This window comes from Leopardus geoffroyi, chromosome B3 (genome assembly GCF_018350155.1).
Source record: "Leopardus geoffroyi isolate Oge1 chromosome B3, O.geoffroyi_Oge1_pat1.0, whole genome shotgun sequence".
In the NCBI taxonomy this organism is placed as follows: Eukaryota; Metazoa; Chordata; class Mammalia; order Carnivora; family Felidae; genus Leopardus; species Leopardus geoffroyi.
Window position 1 is genome coordinate 20,027,805 of NC_059337.1, and position 25,685 is coordinate 20,053,489.

The 25,685-nt window shown below is 39.0% G+C and overlaps 1 protein-coding gene and 1 pseudogene across 15 annotated transcripts in view; both read left to right on the top strand.

Moving 5' to 3' along the window:
• The window catches only part of TJP1 (tight junction protein 1), a 373,407-nt gene that overhangs the window by 39,073 nt on the left and 308,649 nt on the right, over window positions 1-25,685 (top strand). The window lies entirely within an intron of this gene.
• Window positions 24,240-24,813, top strand: LOC123582586 (annotated as a pseudogene).

Here is a 25,685-nt window from a genome sequence, read left to right on the forward strand (position 1 = left end):
TCCACTGCAATGATGGAAATGTTCTAGGTCTATGCTGGCTACTAGCTACTTGTGGCTACTGAGCACGTGAAATGTGATTCACATAGCTGACTAATGTAACTGAGCTGCTGAATTCTTAATTTTACTTAACTGTAATTAATTATAATTCTAATAGCTGCATGGGACTAACGGCTATCCTATTGGGTGGCACAGATATAGAATATACAAGGAACCCTACCAATCATTAAGACAGAAAACTCAAAACTTAAATAAGCAAAAAGAAAAAAATGACCTTACCTAAACTTTTTACCTTAATTCTCCTCCATTTACATTTCCTTGCTTATCTTATTTTTCTTTTGTTGTATGTATTTCTACAATGTGCCCCAAATCCCTTTCTAGCAATGAAATGGAACCTACATACCTAGGAACATCCCCCTTCCAGGGACCAGATACTCTGGCTGAGGCTGGCCTTACAGGGTCTTTGAGTTTCTCCAAGTTGGGCCATCACTGGCCAGTGATGAAGCTCCACACTCTCTTGTGATGTACACAGGCCCAGGTTTTGTGGAACTTGTTTATTCAAGTTCACTTTAAAGAAGAAATGAAAATATATTTATCAACTGCTTAATGAGAATCTAAGACAGTAAACAAAAGGCTCAGTGATGTTTCCAACTCCAAACAAGCTAACTTTTAAGGTGCGTGTTACATTCTTTTACTTTTCGTCATGATAAATGTACTGTTTAATCCCCTTCACCTAGTCTTTAAAAATGTTTATTTATTTATTTTGAGAGAGATAGAGACAGTGCAAGCAGTTGAGGGGCAGAGAGAGCGGGAAAGAGAATCCCAAGCAGGCTCCGTGCTGTCAGGGCAGAGCCCAACGTTGGGCTTGATCTCAAAAACTATGAGACCATGACCTGAGCTGAAACCAAGAGTCAGACACTTAACCAATGGATCCGCCCTGGCACCCCAATCCCCTTCACCTGTTTGACCAATCCCCCCGCCCACCTCCCCTTTGGTAACCATCAGTTTGTTCTCTATATTTACAAGTCTGTTTCTTGCCTTGCCTCTCTCTCTCCTTTTTTCCCTCTTTGCTCATTTGTTTTGTTTCTTAAATTCCACATATGAGTGAAATTATATAGTATTTGTCTTTCTCTGACTGACTTATTTCACTTAGCTTTTACTTAGACTTATACTCTCTAGCTCCATCCATGTTGTTGAAATAGTAAGATTTCATTCTTTTTCAATGGCCGAATTATATTCTGTGATATAACTCAACATCCAAAAAAACAAATAATCCACGTGTTGCATTATTTTTGCTGTTTACATAATTAAGAAGAAATTTTAACTTTGTGTAAAGCTTTTAGCCAAAGAGAAAAATGAAGAAAGTGTAATTTATTTCTTCAACTGAACAGGAAAAATATTTCAGATTATTCTTGTTCTTTCACCATTATAGATATATAATCCAGGTAGAATGGTCCATAGGAAGGGAACTAGTCGCAAAAAGGATGAGGGGCTCTCCATGGGAAGCCAAGAAAGAATTTAGTCTTCCACGCTGGCAAGGTGGCATTGAAGCCATGTGGCTGTGCCATACACGTCACCCAAGAGGAAATATGGATACAACAAACATTGTTTTGCTCAGAAAAACGCTTTGAGAGAGGAACTATTTCTTCCCTGTATTAGGTCACAAAAGCAGGTAGTTTACCAAGCCAGAGGTATTAAAATGAAAGATATGAAATTGTCCTTTACCCAGGACAAAAATGGCCAACAAAAATGACAACTTAAGATGGTCCAACCATTCGGCTCTCAACCAGAAAATGTATCTGAACCTCCCTGAGAGATGAGAGGAGAGGTCGCAGGTTTAAGTGTTTGAGTTTCAGGGATGAACAGGACAGGCAAGCTTCAGGTCCAAAAGGGTGTGAATGGAGAGGCAAGAACCAGAGCTACAGCCAAGAGTCTGCAGAGCAATTTAGCAACGTGGAGTGAGCTGTCCTGCGCAAACAGCCCTCAGGCATCAGTACTACCAAAATAAAATAAAATAAAGTAAATAAAAAGAAGCTGGAAAGTCCCAAATCTATGCTCACAATAGATACCATTGATCTTCAAAACCCCAAGCCAAGCACTGTGGCTTCAACGTATTTTTCTTGAGTTGATGAACCTTTAGAGTAAGCAAAGCTGCTATGGGAACAAGCCCTAGTGTTTTGCACAGAGCCTGGAGAACGATGCTTCTCCCTGAATGTTCTCTGGGCTGAGCACACAGGCAACATCCATTGGTGATCGTGGGTGCTCAGGGGTGAGGGGAACCCTGTAGAAGGGGGCTGCTTTGACCCAAGCATGGGAGAACTGCAGGGGCATCCAATTCTCAACGTTTATTTATTTTTGGGACAGAGAGAGACAGAGCATGAACGGGGGAGGGGCAGAGAGAGAGGGAGACACAGAATCGGAAACAGGCTCCAGGCTCTGAGCCATCAGCCCAGAGCCTGACGCAGGGCTCGAACTCACGGACCGCGAGATCGTGACCTGGCTGAAGTCGGACGCTTAACCGACTGCGCCACCCAGGCGCGGGGGCATCCAATTCTAAACTCTGGTTTGATTGTCTGCAAAATCTTCTGTTTCATATTTTATGATGAATAAAAATGGTTCATGTTTTCTTTCATTAAAATGCATCATGAAGTTTGGGGGAAGAATAAGACAAATATACTGGGTGATTTCAAAACTAAAGCTCAGTGTCTATGGAGTTTAAAAAAAATGCATCATAAAGATACATCCCATTCAGGGGCACCTGGGTGACTCGGTTAAGCATTCAACTTGGGCTCAGGGTTTGTGAGTTTGAGCCCCACATCAGGCTCTGTGCTGATAGTGCACAACCTGCTTAATATTCTGTCTCCCTCTGTCTGCCCCTCCTCTGCACTCTTTCTGTCTCTCTCTCAAAAATAAATAAACATTAAAAAAAAGAACTATCCCATTCAGTTCTGAAAGATCATGAAGTGATTTAATAACTGTAGTAAAAATGATTTAAATGTTCAAAATAAGACTGCTTATATAAAACCTCTTGTGCAGTCATTTGAACTTCCCAAACACGTTAGCCAGCCAACTGGTTAATTTTTTTTTTTTTTTTTTTTTTGGAACTGTAAGGATCAAACCTTTGACTTAGAAATGATCTCAGTGTAATTTAAAGCTTTGAGTCAGACAAAGCTGGGTTCACATTGGCTTCAGCCAGTCAGCGAAGTGTGGGCTTCAAGCTTCTTCACTTCTACACACGTCGGTTTCCTCATGCTTTGAAAATGAAGAAAGTGGAAATACCCATGTCTCTTCTCTTCTCCTTGCAAGGGATTGGCATCCACTTGCTGTCACTTTCTTATGCTGGTCCAGAAGAGTGGGTTCTATGATGTGACCTTCAAGGACAGAGGAAGAATTCAGTCCAGAGTTGTCACCCCAGGCCCATTCCTGGGAACAAAGATCAGTCCTGATAGACTCTTCTAGGAGAGGAGCGAGGAAGGGAGGCCATAGCGCAGGCAGGCAAGGCAGTATTTCCCCTGGCCCTGCCTCACCCTGCAGCCCTCCAAAGTCCCAGCCAACTACTTCCAGGGTGTTCTTTTCCTGGAAACCCACTTTCCTCCAGAGCCCAGCTGTGATCTTCATTTTCAGGGCCTGAGTTCTAAGGCCCTGGAGAATGTGGGAGATGGGAGAATTTTGCCCCTTCTCTCTTCTGAAATACAAAAAGAGAATTATGTATTAAAGTTATTTCAGAGCAGTGTGTTTTTTGTTTTCTTTTCATTTTTTTATTGTCGTAAAATAATTTAATAGAGAATTTATCATCGTATCCATTTTTCAGTGTATAGCTCAGTGGTGTTAAATACATTCACGATGTGCAGCCATCACCACCATCCACTTCCAGAACTTTTACATCTTGCAGAATTGAAATTCTGTACCCGTTAAACAGTAACTCCTCATTCCTCCCTTCTCCCATTACTTGGACCCCCATTATACTTTCTGTGTCTCTGAATTTGACTACTCTAGGAAACTCATATAAGTGGAATCATACAGTATTTGATTTTTTATGACTGGCTTATTTCACATAACACAATGTCCTCCATGAACAATAAGGTTCACCCACGTGGTAGCAGGTGTCAGGATTTCTTTCCTTTTTAAGGCTGAATAAATACATCATTGTATACATAGACCACAAATTTGCAGAGCAATGTTTTTAATATGCTCAATTTTTCTTTGCCTGTATGAAGAAAAGTTATTTTCTAAAACATCTTAGGATTTTTGCTTAGTTTGTTTACAGTAATGTCTTCTGATAAATTATTTTCTTTAGCAGACAGTACAAATAATGTCAAGGAATTTGTTGATGCTTAGATTCAATCATCTACTCATAATGTAGTAACTCCCTTCTGGTCTCTTATTTGCTTCGGGATAAAAATAGATATTTCAACCTCAGAGCAAAGAGCAGGTTATTGTATTTATTTGGTGTGTTATAATTAAAACTGTTGTGAATTCTGCAGCTTCGTTTTGCAGAGGCTGAGAAAACCTTTTTTCAGTTTGGCTCAAGTAAATTCACACTTCCTTAATTCCAGTTTGTGTCTTAAGATCTAAAAATGAACCTAGGATTGAAAACAAAATGCAACCACACCATTGTGGCATGTCTGGGCTCATGCAGGAACAAAAGTGTGTATGCAACCCCTCACACGTGCCCAAATGACACATTCATAAACCCAGCTGAAGCTCTGTGACTAAATTTGAGACCAAGGACATTATTGCTCACACATGTTTTTTCCCCCACTTTTGATTGAGGTCGGCTCTCTGACCCGATAGTCAACTGTATTCTTACCCATGGCATTGGATTCTTGTTAGATTAATTGAAGCATTATAAGAAAGAAGAAAAAAGAAAATTTGCCAGCAAGAGGTCACTGAAGTATAATCATTGTATTTATCAACAGAGTTTTGGAGATGGCAAGAGCCTCAGAGTCTATGGGAACACTTGTCATTGGGGTCTCTATAACATAGCACTCCAATGTCCATGGGAATCTTCCAACAGATAAGGGGCACCAGATCCTTCTCTCCTGCCCCAGTGTAGCCTGGAGACTGGCACGTTGAGTTCTGGGATATTGAATCTTGATTGTCATGATGCAAGGAACTGGGCAGGGTCGGAGATCAGAGGTCATATTGTCATGGTGGCAGCAGCTTCAGTGACCATAATTGTATCCTATCAGGGCTCTTCCTGCCTACTTCCTACTTCACAACCTTCCAGAGCTTCCTAGTCCTGCTGCTCCAGAGGGTAGTGTGGGACCTAGTATGTGTTTGCGAGCACACATACCTTGAGCCAAATTGGTGTGGAGTTTAGAGGAAAATCAGGGAAAGTAACCTTGATATGGAAATAAAGTTGGGTCAGATTCCAGATCTGCTTCTTCTAGAGCATGTGGCCTTGAACAAGCACATGGCCCTGCTATGTTTTCTTTTCTTCATTTGTGCAATGAAACAGGTGTTGCCTTGCATGGTTACTCTCAAATGAGACCTGAATGTCTCTTTAAACTGTAACACACTATACATCAGAGAGGATTTTACTATTATAAACCAAAAGCCCGCCAGCCACACAAGACTTGGATTTGAAATGGTTTTGCATTTAATATTATAGCTCCCGCATCACTGCCCCTTGACCCCACCCAGGACTGCTAAAAGTGACATCACCCTTCCATTCTATGCCTGGATGGACAGCAGTAGATCCAGCTTCAGGATTAGCTTAATCCAGGCACTCCAGAACTGCGTTCCAGACTCGCCTGCGGGTGGCTATGTCCCATGCGCTGCTTCCAGGCAATTCTAGTCAAGGAAGTTGACAAAGGGGACTGAAACTGCCATCTCAGATTCACAGCTTCTCTGGAGCCTGAATGTCAAAGTCCACTTGACAACATCCAGGTGCTGGTGTCAGCAAAGCCATGCTTCTGAGATTAGTGTGTGAACTTTTGATAAAGGAGGCTGGGGAGATGGTGGTGTAGGAGGACGCTGGGCTCACCATGTCCTGCTGATCACTTAGATTCCACCCACATCTGCCTAAATAACCCAGAAAACTGAGAGAAGACTAGCAGAATGGACACTCCGGAGCCAAGCATAGACAAGAGGCCCACAGAAGAGGGTAGGAAGGGTGGAGAGGCAATGTGCGCTACACGGACTGGCAAGAGGGAGCTGGGGCAGTGGAGTGGTAGCCCCCCCCCCCACCATAAGGCAAGGCCCCCAAGTCTGGCTTGGAAAAATGGAGGGCTGGACTGCGTGAGTTCTGACAGCCAGTGGGACTTAATATCTGAAATGTTATAAGTCAACAGCTCTGCCCGGAGAGCGGGAAGGCAAGAGGACACTGGGAGAGAGAGGTGTTGAGCCCCAGAAGACAGAGCTTAGCTCGGTGGGGAACAGAGGTGCTGGCCAGCACCATCTCCCTTGCCCATCCCCCAGCCAAAATCTCAAAGGGAGCCAGTTTCTGTCACTGAACTTGCTTGCACTGTGCAAACACCCAACGCTGTGCTTCTGTGGATCCATCCCTCTGTCAGGTCTGCCTGCCTCTCTCCTGGTGCTGCAGGGCCCTTCACAAAGCGGACCACCAAGGGCAAAGTGAGCTGAGCCTGCCCCCCGCACCCCTGTGCACCTTGTGGATACACCCCAGCTAATAAGCCAGATCCCATAGGAGCAGCACCACAAGCCTGGCAGTGTGCAAGTAGCCTGACAGGGGCCACACCACTCCACAGTGAGTCCTGCCCCTGGGAGAGGGGAAGATAAGGTACACACCAGCCTGACTGTGGCCCCAGCAGTGGGCTGGGGGTAGACATCAGGTCTGACTGAGGCCCCACCCACCAACACAAGTTACTCCAGACAACACAGGGAAAGAGCCCTGCAATTCCGCACCACTCCAGAGACTATCCAAAATGACCAAACGAAAGAATTCTCCTCAAAAGAAACTCCAGGCAGTAGTGACAACTAACAAATTGATCAAAAATGATTTAAACAATGTAACTGAACATGAATATAATAATAGTCATAAAATTAATCGCTGGGCTTGAAAAAAAGATAGAGGACAGCAGAGAATCTATTACTACAGAGATCAAGGGATGAAGAAACAGTCAGGAGGAGCTAAAAAATGCTATAAATGACCTGCAAAATAAAATGGAGGTGACCACAGCTCAGATTGACGAGGCAGAGGAGAGAATAGGTGAACTAGAAGATAAAATTATGGAAAAAGGGGAAGCTGAGAAAAAGAGAGATAAAATTCCAGGAGTATGAGGGGAGAATTAGAGAACTAAGTGATGTGATGAAACGCAATAATATCCATATAATAGGGATTCCAGAGGAGGAAGAGAGAGAGAAAGGGGCTGAAGGTGTACTTGAACAAATCATAGCTGAGAATTTCCCTGATCTGGGGAAGGAAAAAGGCATTGAAATCCAAGAGGCACAGAGAACTCCCTTCAGACATAACTTGAAACGATCTTCTGCATGATATATCATAGTGAAACTGGCAAAATACAAGGATAAAGAGAAAATTGTGAAAGCAGTTAGGGATAAACACGCTCTAACATATAAAGGGAGACTGATAAGACTAGTGACGGATCTATCTACTGAAACTTGGCAGGCCAGAAAGGAATGGCAGGAGATCTTCAATGTGATGAACAGAAAAAATATGCAGCCGAGAATCCTTTATCCAGCAAGTCTGTCATTTAGAATAGAAGGAGAGATAAAGGTCTTCCCAAACAAAAACTGAAGGAATTCATCACCACTAAACCAGCCCTACAGAGATCCTAAGGGGGATCCTGTGAGACAAAGTACCAGAGACATTGCTACAAGCATGAAACCTACAGACATCACAATGACTCTAAACCCATATCTTTCTATAATAACACTGAATGTAAATGGACTAAATCCTCCAACCAAAAGACATAGGGTATCAGAATGGATAAAAAAAAACCAAGACCCATCTATTTGCTATCTACAAGAGACTCATTTTAGACCTGATGACACATTCAGATTGAAAGTGAAGGGATGGAGAATTATCTATCATGCTACTGGAAGTCAAAAGAAAGCTGGAGTAGCCATACTTACACCATACAAACTAGACTTTAAATTAAAGGCTGTAACAAGAGATAAAGAAGGGCATTATATAATAATTACAGGGTCCATCCATCAGGAAGAGCTAACACTTATAAATGTCTATGCACCAAATACGGGAGCCCCTAAATATATAAAACAATTAATCACAAACATAAGCAACCTTATTGATAAGAATGTGGTAATTGCAGGGGACTTTAATACTCCACTTACAGTAATGGGATAGATCATCTAGACACAGGATCAATAAAGAAACAAAGGCCCTGAATGATACATTGGATCAGATGGACTTGACAGATATATTTAGAACTCTGCATCTCAGAGCAACAGAATATACTTTCTTCTTGAGTGCACATGGAACATTCTCCAAGATAGATCACATACTGGGTCACAAAACAGCCCTTCATAATTATACAAGAATTGAGATCATACCATGCATACTTTCAGACCACAATGCTATGAAGCTTGAAATCAACCACAGGAGAAAGTCTGGAAAGCCTCCAAAAGCATGGAGGTTAAAGAACACCCTACTAAAGAATGAGTGGGTCAACCAGGCAATTAGAGAAGAAATTAAAAAATATATGGAAACAAACAAAAATGAAAATACAATGATCCAAACGCTTTGGGATGCAGCGAAGGCAGTCCTGAGAGGAAAATACATTGCAATCCAGGCCTATCTCAAGAAACAAGAAAAATCCCAAATACAAAATCTAACAGCACACCTAAAGGAAATAGAAGCAGAACAGCAAAGACACCCCAAACCCAGCAGAAGAAGAGAAATAATAAAGATCAGAGCTGAAATAAACAATATAGAATCTAAAACATTTGCAGAACAGATCAATGAAACAAAGAGTTGGTTTTTTGAAAAAAAAATTCATAAACCTCTAGCCAGGCTCCTCAAAAAGAAAAGGGAGATGACCCAAATAGATAAAATCATGAATGAAAATGGAATTATTACACCCAATCCCTCAGAAATCCATGCAATTATCAGGGAATACTATGAAAAATTATATGCCAACAAACTGGGCAACCTGGAAGAAATGGACAAATTCCTAAGCACCCACGCACTTCCAAAACTCAAACAGGAAGAAATACAAAACTTGAACAGACCCATAACCGGTGAAGAAATGAATCAGTTATCAAAACTCTCCCAACAAATAAGAGTCCAAGACCAGATGACTTCCCAGGGGAATTCAACCAGACATTTAAAACAGAGATAGTACCTATCCTTCTGAAGCTATTCAAAAAAATAGAAAGGGAAGGAAAACTTCCAGGCAAATTCTATGAAGCCAGCATTACTTTGATTCTTAAACCAGACAGAGACCCAGTAAAAAAAGAGAACTACAGGCCAATATCCCTGATGAATATGGATGCAAAAATTCTCAAAAAGATACTAGCAAATCCAATTCAACACATATAAAAAGAGTTATACACCATGATCAAGTGGGATTCATTCCTGGGCTGAAGAGTTGGTTCAACATTCACAAATCAATCAATGTGATACATCACATTAATAAAAGAAAAGATAAGAACCATATGATCTTGTCAATCGATGCAGAAAAAGCATTTGACAAAATTCAGCATCCTTTCTTAATAAAAACCCTCGAGAAAGTCGGGATAGAAGGAACATACTTCAACATCATTTAAGCCATTTATGAAAAGCCCACATCTAATATCATCCTCAATGGGGAAAAACTGAGAGCTTTTTCCCTGAGATCAGGAACACGACAGGGATGTCCACTCTCACCGCTGTTGTTTAACATAGTGTTGGAAGTTCTAGCATCAGCAATCAGACAACAAAAGGAAATCAAAGGCATCAAAATTGGCAAAGATGAAGTCAAGCTTTCGCTTTTTGCAGATGACATGATATTATACATGGAAAATCCGATAGACTCCACCAAAAGTCTGCTAGAACTGATACATGAATTCAGCAAAGTTGCAGGATACAAAATCAATGTACAGAAATCAGTTGCATTCTTACACACTAACAATGAAGCAACAGAAAGACAAATAAAGAAACTGATTCCATTCACAATTGCACCAAGAAGCATAAAATACCTAGGAATAAATCTAACCAAAGATGTAAAAGATGTGTATGCTGAAAACTATAGAAAGCTTATGAAGGTAATTGAAGAAGATTTAAAGAAATGGAAAGACATTCCCTGCTCATGGATTGGAAGAATAAATATTGTCAAAATGTCAATACTACCCAAAGCTATCTACACATTCAATGCAATCCCAATCAAAATTGCACCAGCATTCTTCTCGAAACTAGAACAAGCAATCCTAAAATTTGTATGGAACCACAAAAGACCCCTAATAGCCAAAGTAATTTTGAAGAAGACCAAAGCAGGAGGCATCACAATCCCATACTTCAGCCTCTACTACAATGCTGTAATCATCAAGACAGCATGGTATTGGCACAAAAACAGACACATAGACCAATGGAATAGAATAGAGACTCCAGAAGTGGACCCACAAAAGTATGGCCAGCTAATCTTTGACAAAGCAGGAAAGAATATCCAATGGAAAAAAAGACAGTCTCTTTAACAAATGGTGCTGGGAGAACTGGACAGCAACATGCAGAAGGATGAAACTAGACCACTTTCTCACACCATTCACAAAAACAAACTCAAAATGGATGAAGGATCTGAATGTGAGACAGGAAACCATCAAAACCCCAGAGGAGAAAGCAGGAAAAAAACCTCTCTGACCTCAGCCGCAGCAATTTCTTACTTGACACATCTCCAAAGGCAAGGGAATTAAAAGCAAAAATGAACTATTGGGACCTCATCAAGATAAAAAGCTTCTTCACTGCAAAGGGAACAATCAACAAAACTAAAAGGCAACCAACGGAATGGGAAAAGATATTTGCAAATGACATATTGGACAAAGCGCTAGTATCCAAAACCTATAAAGAGCTCATCAAAGTCCACACCTGAAAAACAAATAATCCAATGAAGAAATGGGCAGAAAACATGAATAGACACTTCTCTAAGGAAGACATCCAGATGGCCAACAGACACATGAAAAGATGCTCAACATCACTCCTCATCAGGGAAATACAAATCAAAACCACACTCAGATACCACCTCATGCCAGTCAGAGTGGCTAAAATGAACAAATCAGGAGACTATAGATGCTGGTGAGGATGTGGAGAAATGGGAACCCTCTTGCACTGTTGGGAATGCAAACTGGTGCAGCCATTCTGGAAAACAGTGTGGAGGTTCCTCAAAAAATTAAAAATAGATCTACCCTATGACCCAGCAATAGCACTGCTAGGAATTTACCCAAGGGATACAGGAGTGCTGATGCATAGGGGCACTTGTACCCCAATGTTTATAGCAGCACTTTCAGCAATAGCCAAATTATGGAAAGCACCTAAATGTCCATCAATTGACAAATGGATAAAGAAATTGTGGTTTATATACACAATGGAATACTACATGGCAATGAGAAAGAATGAAATATGGCCATTTGTAGCCACGTGGATGGTACTGGAGAGTGTTATGCTAAGTGAAGTTAGTCATACAGAGAGAGACAGATACCATATGTTTTCACTCTTATGTGGATCCTGAGAAACTTAACAGAAGACCATGGGGGAGGGGAAGAAAAAAAAAAGAGGTTAGAGAGGGAAGAAGCCAAAGCATAAGAGACTCTTAAAAACTGAGAACAAACTGAGGGTTGATGGGCGGTGGGAGGGAGGGGAGAGTGGGTGATGGGTATTGAGGAGGGCACCTGTTGGGATGAGCACTGGGTGTTGTATGGAAATCAATTTGACAATAAATTTCATATTAAAATAAAATCCAGGCACTCCTGTTCCTCCAGTGCCATGCCTAAAGTGTTTGCCTCATCTTCACTTCCTAGACAGCAGTATCCAGAGGAAGTGAGAAAGAGTCCTTTCCATAGCACTGTCAAAAGAAAAAGATCTTTTCTGGATTGCCGAACAAATTTTTCAGCTCGCTCACTAGCCTGAATTGGATCTGATGCCAATTTGTGGACTGATCTAGGGCAAGGAGAGTGGGTCACTCCTTGACCAACCATATCCCAAGATTGGGGTTGGAATCCACTTGCCCTAAGGTACATGAGAGTTCTGTAGGTGGAGGTTTGGGGGAAAACTGCACAAAGCTAGAGCTCTGTTAAGAAGCAGGGAGTGGTGAATGTATGCTATGTGTGCATAAAAGAGTCTGGATGAAAGTGCAGAACAGTATATCCAGTATGTTGACATTTTTTTCTTTAAAAACAGAGATAAAATTATATATATATATATATATATATATATATATATATATATTTCTATATACACAAAATATATTTAGAGGGATAAATAACTGTTCGTGTGGCTACCTCATGGGAAGGATCTATGTGTCCAGAGACATGGATGGGGAAAAGACTTTTCATTCTATACTCATTCATACCTTTTTAGTTTTGAGCCATATAATATATTACTGATTCAAAAAATTAATGAATTAAAAATTATTAGAAAAGTGGACTTTCAGAAGCATGAAAGTCTGATGAGACATAGGCACTTCACATGTGGACACTTTCAAGGACTTTACTCCAGATTAAGTAGGAGCCATACCTACTTATTCATCCAAGAGCCCAGTGGATAACTGTTGGGTCAAATACACACACATATACATACACATACACATACACACACACACACACATGCACACACATGCACACAGACACCATGAACATTAATTTTCAGAGGCAGTACAATCTGAGGTCAGATTGTTATCTGAACCTTGGCAGTTTGGTTCCAGAGCCTGAGTGCATAATAGCACCCTGTCCTGCCTGCATACACTCAAACCATCATATACTTCTACGTGCTCTTATGGGTACCATAAATTGCCAAGAGATAATGCAAAATTGTCTCCAAAAAGATTATTCTGATATATTTTCCAGTGAATAATACATGAGACTGAGTGTTTCCCTGCATTCTCACCAACACTGGGTATAATGAATTTTTAAAATCTTATAGTCAACTCTTATTATTTCTATTTTTCATCTCTTACCTAAGAATGAGGGTATGCATCTTTTCATGTTTATATTTGCTTTTTGTATTTCTTTTCCTGTAAGAAGCTTACCTATTTTTTTCTATTGGGTCATTTATTCTCTTCTTTCAGACTTATAACAGTTCTTTTTTTTACTGTGAACATTTAACCATTGCTCATATATATCAGAAATATTTTGTCCAAGTTTATCTTTTGTAGGTTTATTGTACTTTTCTTTTTCTCTGCAAAGGAACTGAATTTTTATGTTCTGAGATTTATCAGTGTTTTCCTACTTAGCTTCTTTAATCTGGTGTCATCCGTAGAAGGTTCTCCCTATTAAAGATTATAAAAAACATTTACCCCTATTTCCCTCTTGTAGATTCTCATGGTAAAACTCTAATCTTTAGTGCTTTTGAAATCTGTACACTAAATTTGCATGTGTTTGTGTATCTTAACATGGTAAGAATCACAAATAGATCATGTATATTCTTTTTTTTTTTAATTTTTTTTTTCAACGTTTATTTATTTTTGGGACAGAGAGAGACAGAGCATGAACGGGGGAGGGGCAGAGAGGGAGACACAGAATCAGAAACAGGCTCCAGGCTCTGAGCCATCAGCCCAGAGCCCGACGCGGGGCTCGAACTCACGGACCGCGAGATCGTGACCTGGCTGAAGTCGGACGCTTAACCGACTGCGCCACCCAGGCGCCCCTAGATCATGTATATTCTTAACATAATGCAGATTTCAGTTGAAGTCATTCTGTCTTTGGATATTTACCAAAAAGTTGACTTGAATCCCCACTGCACACCTGAAAGGAAACCTAACACCCTTTCCAAGATTTCTGTGGGCTCCAGAGGGCCAGCCTGATTCTCTGCTCTGGCTGAACTCTCGCAATCCCATATATCCTACAACTCTCACCATATTCTGCTCTGTGATTTATCAGCCAGATGAGCAACTCAACCTCTCTTTTTCTTTGGGTTTCTTCAAAGCGACTCACACAAAGAAGAGCTTTGTATAGGGTTGGAGTGAGAGGTGAAACTTTCCTGCTGCAGCACCAACTATAAATTGGACATTAGACATATCTGTTCATAAAGTCCTTTGGTCAACTCACCAGTTCGGAATCGCTCGTTTGCAAATTTCTCCAAGAGTCTTAGGCTTCTACCAAGTTTGCTCAACCACACAACCCTCTTCTGCTTCCCTCCCATCTTTTTTCCCCTTCCCTGAAGTTCTGTTTCCTTTTCATGCCAAGCATTGTCACTCTTTCCTCGTTGGTCATTCCAGAACAAAGCACTCTTTCAGGGCTTTGCCTTCTAATCAAAGTGTTGTCAAAAACAGAGAGACCATTCCATCATTAAACACACCCTAGTACTACTTATTAAAATACTAAATCATTCTGCTATACTAAGGTTTGAAAGTCTTTACAGTAATGCAAATTGAATTTATTTCAAATGACTTCATAGAATTGATCAAGAGATCATAAGACTTCTATTCTTTACTAGTAATGAATGGAGTTTCTAAGTCAAAGGATTCTTTCTATTCTTAAATTCAGCCTTGCTTAGCCATGTTGTATGTTTATTGTGATACACTTTGTTTAAGTATATATTGGGATTTTTTCAAGTTTATTATTATTATTATTTTTTAGTAATCTCTACACCCAATGGGGGGCTCACACTCACTGCCCTGAGATCAAGAGTCACATGCTCTTCCAACTGAGCCAGTCAGGCACACTTACACCGGATATTTTCAGCTAAATCCATGTATGTAAGATTTAAAAATAGGGTGCTTTGTGAGTGCGCTTGTGTGTGCGAGGGCCATCTGAATCAGGTTTTAGATGCCAAAATGCATTAGCTGAGGCAAATAAATTAGTAAGTTTTCTTTACTCCTTTCTTCTTTAGAACAGCTTATCAAATGGCATTGGAATAATCTTTTCTTAGAGAGGCTGTATTATATCACTAGACAGAACAAGGAAAATTACAAGAAACAAAGAGGGAAAACAAACCTTACCTATAAAGGAGCAAAGATAAGAATTACATCAAACTTCTCAGAAACCATGTAAATGAGGAAAAAATGGAGTGAAATATTTAAATAGAAAGAAAACAATCTAGGATTTTGTATCAAGTGACATTACCCTTCAAAAGTAAAGTAGAAATAAAGACCACACCAAAAAAAGAAAAAAGAAAGAAAGAAAAGAAAAGAAAAAGAGGAATTTTGTTGCCAGGAAACATGCTTTGCAAGAAATGTTTTTAAAAAGATCTTTGGAGACAAGGAAATTAATATAGTCCAGAAACCTGGATCTATATAAAGAAAAGAAAGGCATTAGAGAATTAATAAATGAGAGTAAAAGAAAATTTTTTATTTTTCTTATTGTTAATTTAGCTCAGAGATAAGTTTGTACAAAATAATAATATGCATTATACAATAATTATATAATAATATAATCAACAATATATTTGTTGAATAGATGAAATATATAACATATATTTAATAATATAATAATATATATCAATAATATATTAGATGATTAGAGTTTATGTATAAGTGAAATGAATGACAGAATGTTGTAAGGAATGGGAGGGAGGAGTTGGAAAGACTCTGTTATAAGGTACCTGCACTACCCATGAAGAAGTACAGTGCTAACTGAAAGTGGACTTAGACTAATAGTAAATATGTATGGTGAACTCTAGAATAGCCATTGAAAAATGTTTTTAAAGTATAATTGATATGCTAAGGGAGGAAAGAGAATGGAATTTATAAAATGTTTGATTAAACCAGAGAAGACAGAAAATGTGAATACAAAACACACACATGCACACACACACACACACAAAACAAAACAAAATGAAAAACAAAGAACAAAGGCAATGAATAGAAAGCAGTTATAAGTATGGTGGATATGAATCCAACTGTAATGATAATCACTTTAAATGTGAATGATCTAAATATAACAATTAAAAGAGAGTATCAGAGTAGGTAAAAAAAAAGACTCAGCTATATGTTGTCTATAAGAAAATCACTTCAAATATAAAGATACAGATGGATTAAAAGAAAAGGGATGGATCAACAAATGGTGCTGAAATATTGTTAATCCACAGTTAATGCACACACAAAACAATGAAGTTGAACCATTGCCATAAACTCTTAGAAGAAAACAGGAGAAAAGTTTCAGGAAATTGAATTGACAAAAGATTTCTTGGTATGGCACCGAAGCCATAAGCAACAACAACAAAAATGAATAGACTACATCAAAATATAAAACTTGTGCATTGGGGTCCCCGAGTGGCTCAGTTAGTTAAGCGTACAATTCTTGGTTTTGGCTCAGGTCATGATCTCACAGTTTCATTGGTTCAAGCCCTGCTATTAGCACAGAGCCTGCTTGGGATTCTCTGTCTCTCTTTCTCTGCCACTCCCCCATTTGCATGTCTCTGTCTCTCTCAAAATAGATAAATAAAAAAAAAAATTGTGCATCAAATGATGCTATCAGAAGTCTTGAAAGACAACACTCAGACTGGGAGAAAATATCTGCAAATCACATATCTGATAAGACAATAATATCCAGAATATATGGAAAACTTTTAAAACTCAACAACAAACGATCCAATTTAAAAGTGGGCAAAGGATTTGAATAGATATTTCTCCAAAGATGATATACAAATAGCCTACCAGAACATAAAAAGATGCTCAAATCACTGGTCACTAAAGGAATGTAAATCAAAACCACAATAAGATACGATTTCACACATATTAGAATGGCTATTATTAAAAAAAAAAAAAACAGGAAAATGTGTGGAGACATTAGAACCCTTGTACATGGCTGGTAGGCATGTTCAGTGGTGCTGCCACTGTGGAAAACAGTATGGAGTTCCTCAAAAAATTAAGCACAATTATCATTTGATCCAGCAATTCCACTTCTAGGTATATACCTAAAAGAATTGAAAGCAAGATTCAAACAGATATTTGTATACGAATATTCATAGCATTATTCACAATAGACAAAAGATAGAAACAACCCAAACATCTATCAACAGATGAATGGATTTTTTAGAATGTGATATATACATATAATTAAATATTATTAATCCTTAAAAAGGAATGGAATTCTGATACATGGCACAACATGGAAAACTCCCAAAGTGACATAAGTCAGACAGAAGACAAATATTGTATGATTTTGCTTACATAAGTGTTTTAGTTAGGTATGACTGCTATAACAAAATACCATAATCTAGGTGGCTTGTAAACAACAGAAATGCATTTTTCATAATTTTGAAGGCTGGAAAGTCTGAGATCAGGGTGCCAGCAAGGTCAGTTTCTGGTAAGAGCCATCTTCCAGGTTGCAGACTGCTGACTTCGCATTGTATCTTCATGTGAGAGAGAGCAGAGCAGAAGAAAGCTCTCTCATGATTCTTATAAAGGGCGTTAATCTCATTCATGTGGGCTCATCTCAAAGTCTCCACCTCCTAATACCATCACACTGGGAGGTAAGGTTTAATGTAAATTTTGAGGGAACATAAAAATTGAATCCATAAGATTGAGATACCTAGAATAGGCAAATTCACAAAGACAGAAAGTATAATAAAGATTATTACAGGTTGATGGGAGGGAATAATGAGGTGTTATTGTTTAATGAGTATAGTTTCTGTGATCAATGTTTCCATGATGAAATACTTCTGGAAACAGTGGTGATAGTTGTACATTGTGAATGTATTCAATACCATTGAATTGTACATTTAAAATGGTTAAAGGTAAATTTTATGTTATGTATATTTTACCATAATAAAAAAAATTTAAATGAATGTAGAAAAACATACCATGCTAACACTAAGTTGGAGTAGCCACATTAATTTCACACAAAGCAGGTTAGAAATCAAGGAAAATTTTCAGCGATAAAAGGGGTCATAATGATAAAGGGATCAATTCTCCAAAAGACCTAACAATTCTTAATGTAAATGTACCCAAAAAGAAAGCATCAAAATATATGAGGAATGATAACTAAAAGAGAGCAGGGATGGGTATACTAATATGAAGTTAGGCCTCAAAACTAGTCTTAACAAATTCAAGAAGATTGAAATTATATCAGGTATCTTTTCCAATCACAATGGAATGGAATTAGAAACAAATAGCACAGGAAAGACTGGAAAATCCACAAATATGTGGAAGTTAAATAGCACAGTCTTCAACAACTAGTGAGTCAAAGTCACAAGGGAAATTAGAAAATATCTTGACACAAATGATGGGGTGCCTAGGTGACTCAGTTAGTTAAATGTCCAACTCTTGATTTCGGCTCAGGCCATGATCTTACTGTCCTGAGAGCAAGCCCTGTATCAATCTCCATGCTGAGCATGGAGCCTGCTTGGGAATTCTCTCTCCCTCTCCCCCAACACTCCCCCAATCCCTTTCTCTCTTTCTCTCTCTCCTCTGTCAAAATAAATAAAGGAACATCTTTTCAAAAAAGAAAAAGAAAATATCTTGAGACAAATGAAAATGAAAATACAATATACCAAAACTTAGGGGATGCAGCAAAAGCAACACAAACAAGGAAATGGATAGCTAAAATGTCTATATTAAAAAAGAAGAAAGATCTCAGATAAATAACCTAACTTCACACCCAAAGAAACTATAAAAGGACAAAGTAAGCTCAAAGGTAGCAGTAGGAAAAATCAGAATGGAGATAAACAAAAGAGAGAATAGAAAAGCAATAGCAAAAAAATCAATGAAACTAAGAGTTATTCTTTTTATCAGCAAAATTGACAAACCCTTAACTAGATTAACTAAGGAAAAAAATACTAAAAAACTTAAATCAGAAATGAAAGAAGAGACATTACAACTGATGTCACAGAAATTAAATGGATTATAAGAGAATACTATGAAAAATCTATGCCAACAAATTGGATAACCTAGAAGAAATGGGTAAATTCCTAAAATCACACAACTGACAAAGAATGAATCATGAAAAAATAGGAAATTTGAAAAGTATATAGTCAAGAGTTAAATCAGTAACCAAAAACTTCACAACAAAGAAAAAGCCCTTGACTGGGTAAATTCACTGAAGAATTCCACTAAACATTTAATAAAAATTAACACAGGGGCACCTGCATGGCTCAGTCAGTTAGGTGTCCAAGTCTTGGTTTCGGCTTAGGTCATGATCTCACGGTTCATGAGTTTGAGTCCTGCATCTGGCTCCTCACTAACAGTGCAGAGTCGACTTGGGATTCTCTCTCTCCTTCTCTCTCTCTGCCCCTCCCCCACTCATACTTGGTCGCTTATTCTCCCTCTCTCTCAAAATAAATGAATAAACATTAAAAATATCTTAGACACACAATGGAATGGACATAAATAGAAAGGCATCCTATGTTCATGGATTGGAAGACTTAATATTGTTAAGATGTCCACACCATACAAAATGATCTACAGATTTAATGCAATCTCCATCAAAATTCCTATGACATTTTTTAGTCAGAAATAGACATTTTTGTCTTAAAATTCATATGGAATCTTGAGGGACCTTAAATAGCCAAAACGATTTTGAAAAAGAGGAATGAAGTTGGAGGAGTCATACTTCCTGATTTCCAAATATAGTACAAAGATATTGTAATCAAAACCGTGTGGTATTTGCATGAAGGCAGACAAATAGACCACTAAAATAGAATAGAAACCCCAGAAAAATACCTTTACAAATATGGTCGACAAGATCTTCAACAAGAGTGCTGAGATGACTTGATGGAGAAAGCATAATATCTTCAACAAATGGTGTTGGAAAACTGGATATCCACATGCAACAGAATGGAATTTTATCTTATACCATTAAAACACTCCTTTTTTTTTTTCTCAACCACTCTGTCTCCCACACACTTCTGGCCACCCAATGTATTGATTTGTCTACACCAGCCAATTCTCTAGTTCTTGGTAGATGCTGATTGATTGGTGTCCTACAAGTTAACTCAGTTCTCACACTAACCTTCCTGTAGTTAGCACAGACCCCATAAACTAAGGGCTCAGTCTCACAACTCATATGCCAGTCACAGCTCCCAAGTTGTCACCTATACTTCTGACTAATTGGCTACAATTGGAGTTTCCCCTCCCCTCCCACAAACTAGAGTGGCTCACAGAACTCAAGAAACCACTTACTTACATTTACCATTTTATTATAAAGGATATAACTCAGAAACAGCCAGATAGAATAGAAGCATAGGATGAGTATGTGGAAAGGGTTGTGGAGCTTCAATGCTCTCTCCAGGCACACTACTCTTCTAGTAACTCCATGTGCTCACCAAACTGGAAGCTCTCCAAACCCCTTCAGTTAGACTTTTTTATGGAAGCTTTGTTACATAGGCATGATTGATTAAGTCATTTGCCCATTGTTGATTACATTGATCTCTAGCCCCCTTCCCTTCCTTGGAGGTCAGGAGGTAGGGCTGACATTTCTATCTAATTACATGGTTGGTTCCCCTGGAAAACATCACCCTTCCCATTCCTGTGGGGTTTCTAAAAGTCATCTCATTAACAGAAGCTCAGGGTGTGGTTCCAAGGGGCTTTTTATAAAAAAACAAAAGTGAATCTTTCACCTTTATCACTCTTACCACTTGGGAAATTCCAAGGATCTTAGTAGCTAAGATCAGGATAAGGGATGGAAACCAAATAAATATATATACAAATCACATTATTACACCATCTACAAAAGTTAACTTTAAATGGATTAAAGACCTAAAACTATAAAATTTCTAGAAGAAAACATAGGGAAAACTTCATGACACTGGGTTTTGCAATGATTTCTTGGATATGACAACAAAAGTACAGGCAGCCAAAACAAAAATAGACAAATGGGACTACATCAAATGTCAAACTTTTGTTCATCAAAGGATTCAGAATGAAATGAAAATTTCTGAATATTTGAATCATTATATTGTACACCTGAAACTAATATAGCATTGTATTTTAATTATTCTTGAATAAAAGAGGAATATTATGAACAGATTTATGCTCACATATTTGACAACTTAGATGAAATGGATCAATTCCTTAAAGACACAATCTACCAAAACTCATACAAGGAGAAATAGATAACTGAATATACCTACATCTTTTAAAGAAGTTGAATTCTTAATTAATAATCTTCACAACAGAAAACATCTAACTCAGATGGTTTCGTGTGTGAATTCTATTAATCGTTTGCATAAGATGTAATACCGATAATCTACAGTCTATTCCAGAAAATCAAAGCAAAGAGAACACTTCCTAACTCCTTGTGTAAAGCCAGCATAACACTAATACCAAAACTAGACAAAGACTTTATAAGCATATAAAATTACATGAACAAACGGAGGGCTGATGGGGGTGGGAGGGAGGGGAGGGTGGGTGATGGGTATTGAGGAGGGCTTTTTGGGATGAGCACTGGGTGTTGTATGGAAACCAATTTCACAATAAATTTCAAAAAAAAATTACAGACCAACATTTCTCATAAACATAGACATTTATAATTGTTAGCTCTTCCTGATGGATAGACCCTGTGATTATTATATAATGCCCTTCTTCATCTCTTGTTACAGCCTTTAATTTAAAGTCTAGTTTGTCTGATATAAGTATGGCTACTCCAGCTTTCTTTTGGCTTCCAGTAGCATGATAAATAGTTCTCCATCCCCTCAATCTGAATGTGTCCTCAGGTCTAAAATGAGTCTCTTGTAGACAGCAAATAGATGGATCTTGTTTTTTTATCCATTCTGATACCCTATGTCTTTTGGTTGGCGCATTTAGTCCGTTTACATTCAGTGTTACTATAGAAAGATACGGGTTTAGAGTCATTGTGATGTCTGTATGTTTTATGCTTGTAGCGATGTCTCTGGTACTTTGTCTCACAGGATCCCCCTTAGGATCTCTTGTAGGGCTGGTTTAGTGGTGATGAATTCCTTCAGTTTTTGTTTGTTTGGGAAGACCTTTAACTCTCCTTCTATTCTAAATGACAGACTTGCTGGATAAAGGATTCTTGGCTGCATATTTTTTCTGTTCATCACATTGAAGATCTCCTGCCATTCCTTTCTGGCCTGCCAAGTTTCAAAAGAGAGATCGGTCACGAGTCTTATAGGTCTCCCTTTATATGTTAGGACACATTTATCCCTTGCTGCTTTCAGAATTTTCTCTTTATCCTAGTATTTTGCCAGTTTCACTATTATATGTCGTGCAGAGGATCGATTCAAGTTACATCTGAAGGGAGTTCTCTGTGCCTCTTGGATTTCAATGCCTTTTTCCTTCCCCAGTTCAGGGAAGTTCTCAGCTATTATTTCTTCAAGTACCCCTTCAGCACCTTTCCCTCTCTCTTCCTCCTCTGGGATACCAATTATGCGTATATTATTTCTTTTTAGTGTATCACTTAGTTCTCTAATTTTCCCCTCATACTCCTGGATTTTTTTTATATTTTTCTCAGCTTCTTCTTTTTCCATAATTTTATCTTCTAGTTCACCTATTCTCTCCTCTGCCTCTTCAATCCGAGCCGTGATCGTTTCCATTTTATTTTGTATCTCGTTTAAAATGTTTTTCAGCTCCTCCTGACTGTTCCTTAGCCCCTTGATCTCTGTAGCAAGAGATTCTCTGCTGTCCTCTATACTGTTTTCAAGCCCAGCGATTAATTTTATGACTATTATTCTAAATTCACTTTCTGTTATATTATTTAAATCCTTTTTGATCAGTTCATTAGCTGTTGTTATTTCCTGGAGATTCTTTTGAGGGGAATTCTTCTGTTTGGTCATTTTGGATAGTCCCTGGAGTGGTGTGGTCCTGCAGGGCACTTCCCCTGTGCTGTGGTGTATAACTGGAGCTGGTGGGCGGGGCCGCAGTCAGACCTGATGTCTGCCCCCAGCCCACCGCTGGGGCCACAGTCAGACTGGTGTGTGCCTTCTCTTCCCCTCTCCTAGGGGCGGGATTCACTGTGGGGTGGTGTGGCCCGTCTGGGCTACTTGCACACTGCCAGGCTTGTGGTGCTGGGGATCTGGCGTATTAGCTGGGGTGGGTAGGCAAGGTACACAGGGGGCAGGAGGGGCAGGCTTAGCTCACTTCTCCTTAGGTGATCCACTTCAGGAGGGGCCCTGTGGCAGCGCTAGGGAGTCAGACCTGCTGCCGGAGGGGTGGCTCCGCAGAAGCACAGCGTTGAGTGTTTGCACAGAGCAAGCAAGTTCCCTGGCAGGAACTGGTTCCCTTTGGGATTTTGGCTGGGGGATGGGCGAGGGAGATGGCGCTGGCGAGCGCCTTTGTTCCCCGCCAAACTGAGCTCTGTCGTCCCCGGGCTCAGCAACTCTCCCTCCCTTTGTCCTCCAGCCTTCCTGCTTTCCGAGCAGAGGTATTAACTTATGACCTCCAAGATGCTAAGTCCCGCTTGCTGTCAGAACACACTCCGTCCGGCCCCTCCACTTTTGCCAGCCAGACTGGGGGGCTCTGCTTGGCCGGCAGGCCGCCCCTCCGCCCTGGCTCCCCACCGCCAGTCCATGCAGCACACACCACCTCTCCACCCTTCCTACCCTCTTCCGTGGGCCTCTTGTCTGCACTTGGCTCCAGAGACTCCGTTCTGCTAGTCTTCTGGTGGTTTTCTGGGTTAGTTAGGCAGGCGTAGGTGGAATCCAAGTGATCAGCAGGAAGCGTGGTGAGCCCAGAGTCCTCCTATGCTGCCATCTTCTGAAAAGCCAATAAAGTTAAATTTAAAAAAAGAATTGGAATTTATTTTAATTGAGATATAATTGACATATAGCATTATGCTCATTTCCAGTGTCATATAATAATTCAATATTTGTATATGTTGCAAAATGGTCACCACAATAAGTTTAATTAACATCCATTATCACACATAGAATTTTTTTCTTTTGATGAGAACTTTTAAGATCTACTCTGCTAGCAACTTTCAAGTATACAATATAGTATTATTAACTATAGTCACCATGCTGTACATTATATCCCTATGCCTTATAACTGGGAGTTTGTATCTTTTGACTATTTTCACCCATTTTGCTCACCCGACACCACTGACCCCTGGCAACCACCAATCTATTCTCTGCATCTAGTAGTTTGCATTTAGGTGTTTTGGTTTTTTGTTTTTTGTTTTTTTGGTTTGCTTTTGTTTTAGATTCCACATACAAGTGACATCATAGAGTACTTGTCTTTATCTGCCTGACTTATCTCATATGGCATAAAGGCCTCAAAATCCATCCATGTTGGCAGAGATGGAAAAGCGGGTAAGAGGGAGCCATGTGTCCACAGAAGTCTCTGAGAGAGCCTCCACAGAGGAGCAGAAGGAAATGGAAGATAAAGTAACTAGTCCAGAGAAAGCTGAAGAAGCAAAATTAAAAGCAAGGTATACTCATCTAGGACAAAACCTTGGAGGTTAAAATTTCTTAAGGAAATGATAACATAAAAGGCAAAAATATTTTGATTCTGGGGTTACAATATGGCTAAAGCAAAAATCAATAAGCCACTTCCTACTGCAGCTCTGGATAAGACAGAAGTTACTGGTGACCACATTCCCATTGCACAGGACCTACCGCAATGGAAACCATCCCTTGTTACTAGCAAGCTGTTGACTGATTAAAAATGCTGAATTGGAAAAAAAAATCCATCCATGTTGTTGCAAATGACAATGTTTCATTCTTTTTTATGGCTGCATAATGTGTGTGTGTGTGTGTGTGTGTGTGTGTGTGTGTGTGTGATTTTCTTTATCCACTCAATCATCAAGGAATGTTAAGTTGCTTGCATATGTTGGCTATTGTAAATAATACTGCAGCTAACATGGGGGAGGGTGGCCCATAGATCTTTTTGAGTTAGTGTTTTTGTTTTCTTTGGCTAAATAACCAGAAGTGGAATTGCTGGGTCATATGATGTTTCTATTTTTTAATTTTTTGAGGAATCGCCATACTATTTTCCATATGTAAATATAGCATTTACATTCCCACCAACAATGCATGAGGGTTTCCTTTTCTCTACATCCTCACCAACACTTGTTATTTCTAGTCTTTTTGATAATAGCCATTTGGTGTGATATTTCATTGTCATTTTGATTTGCATTTCCCTGATGATTACAGATATTGAGCACCTTTTCATGTACCTGTTGGCCATCTGTGAATAATTAGACCTTGAAATTAAAAACACACGCCATTTAAATGGGCACCAAAAATTGTAATGCTTAGGAATAAGTTTAACAAAATATGTAAATTATTTATATGAAGAAATCTAAAAAATTTTGATGAAAGAAATCAAAGAAGATCTAAATAACAGGATAAATACTGTGCATGAATGGATGAGATATTTTTTAAATACCAGTTCTTCCCAATGTAATGTATAAATTCAATGCAACCCCAATCATAATCTTGGCAAAATATTTTGTGAGTATTGCAAATTCAATTATGAAGTTTCTGCACAAAGACAAAATATTTAGAATAACCAACACAGTATTACAGAAGAAAAACAAAGTCAGAGGAGTGACCATACTTGACTTCAAGACTTACTATAAGTGGAACTAGAGTGTATTATGCTAAGCAAAATAAGTCAGTCAGAGAAAGACAAATATCATATGATTTCACTCGTATGTGGAATTTAAGATACAAAACAAATGAACATAAAGGTCTCTTCCTAATAATATAGAGACAGAGAGGG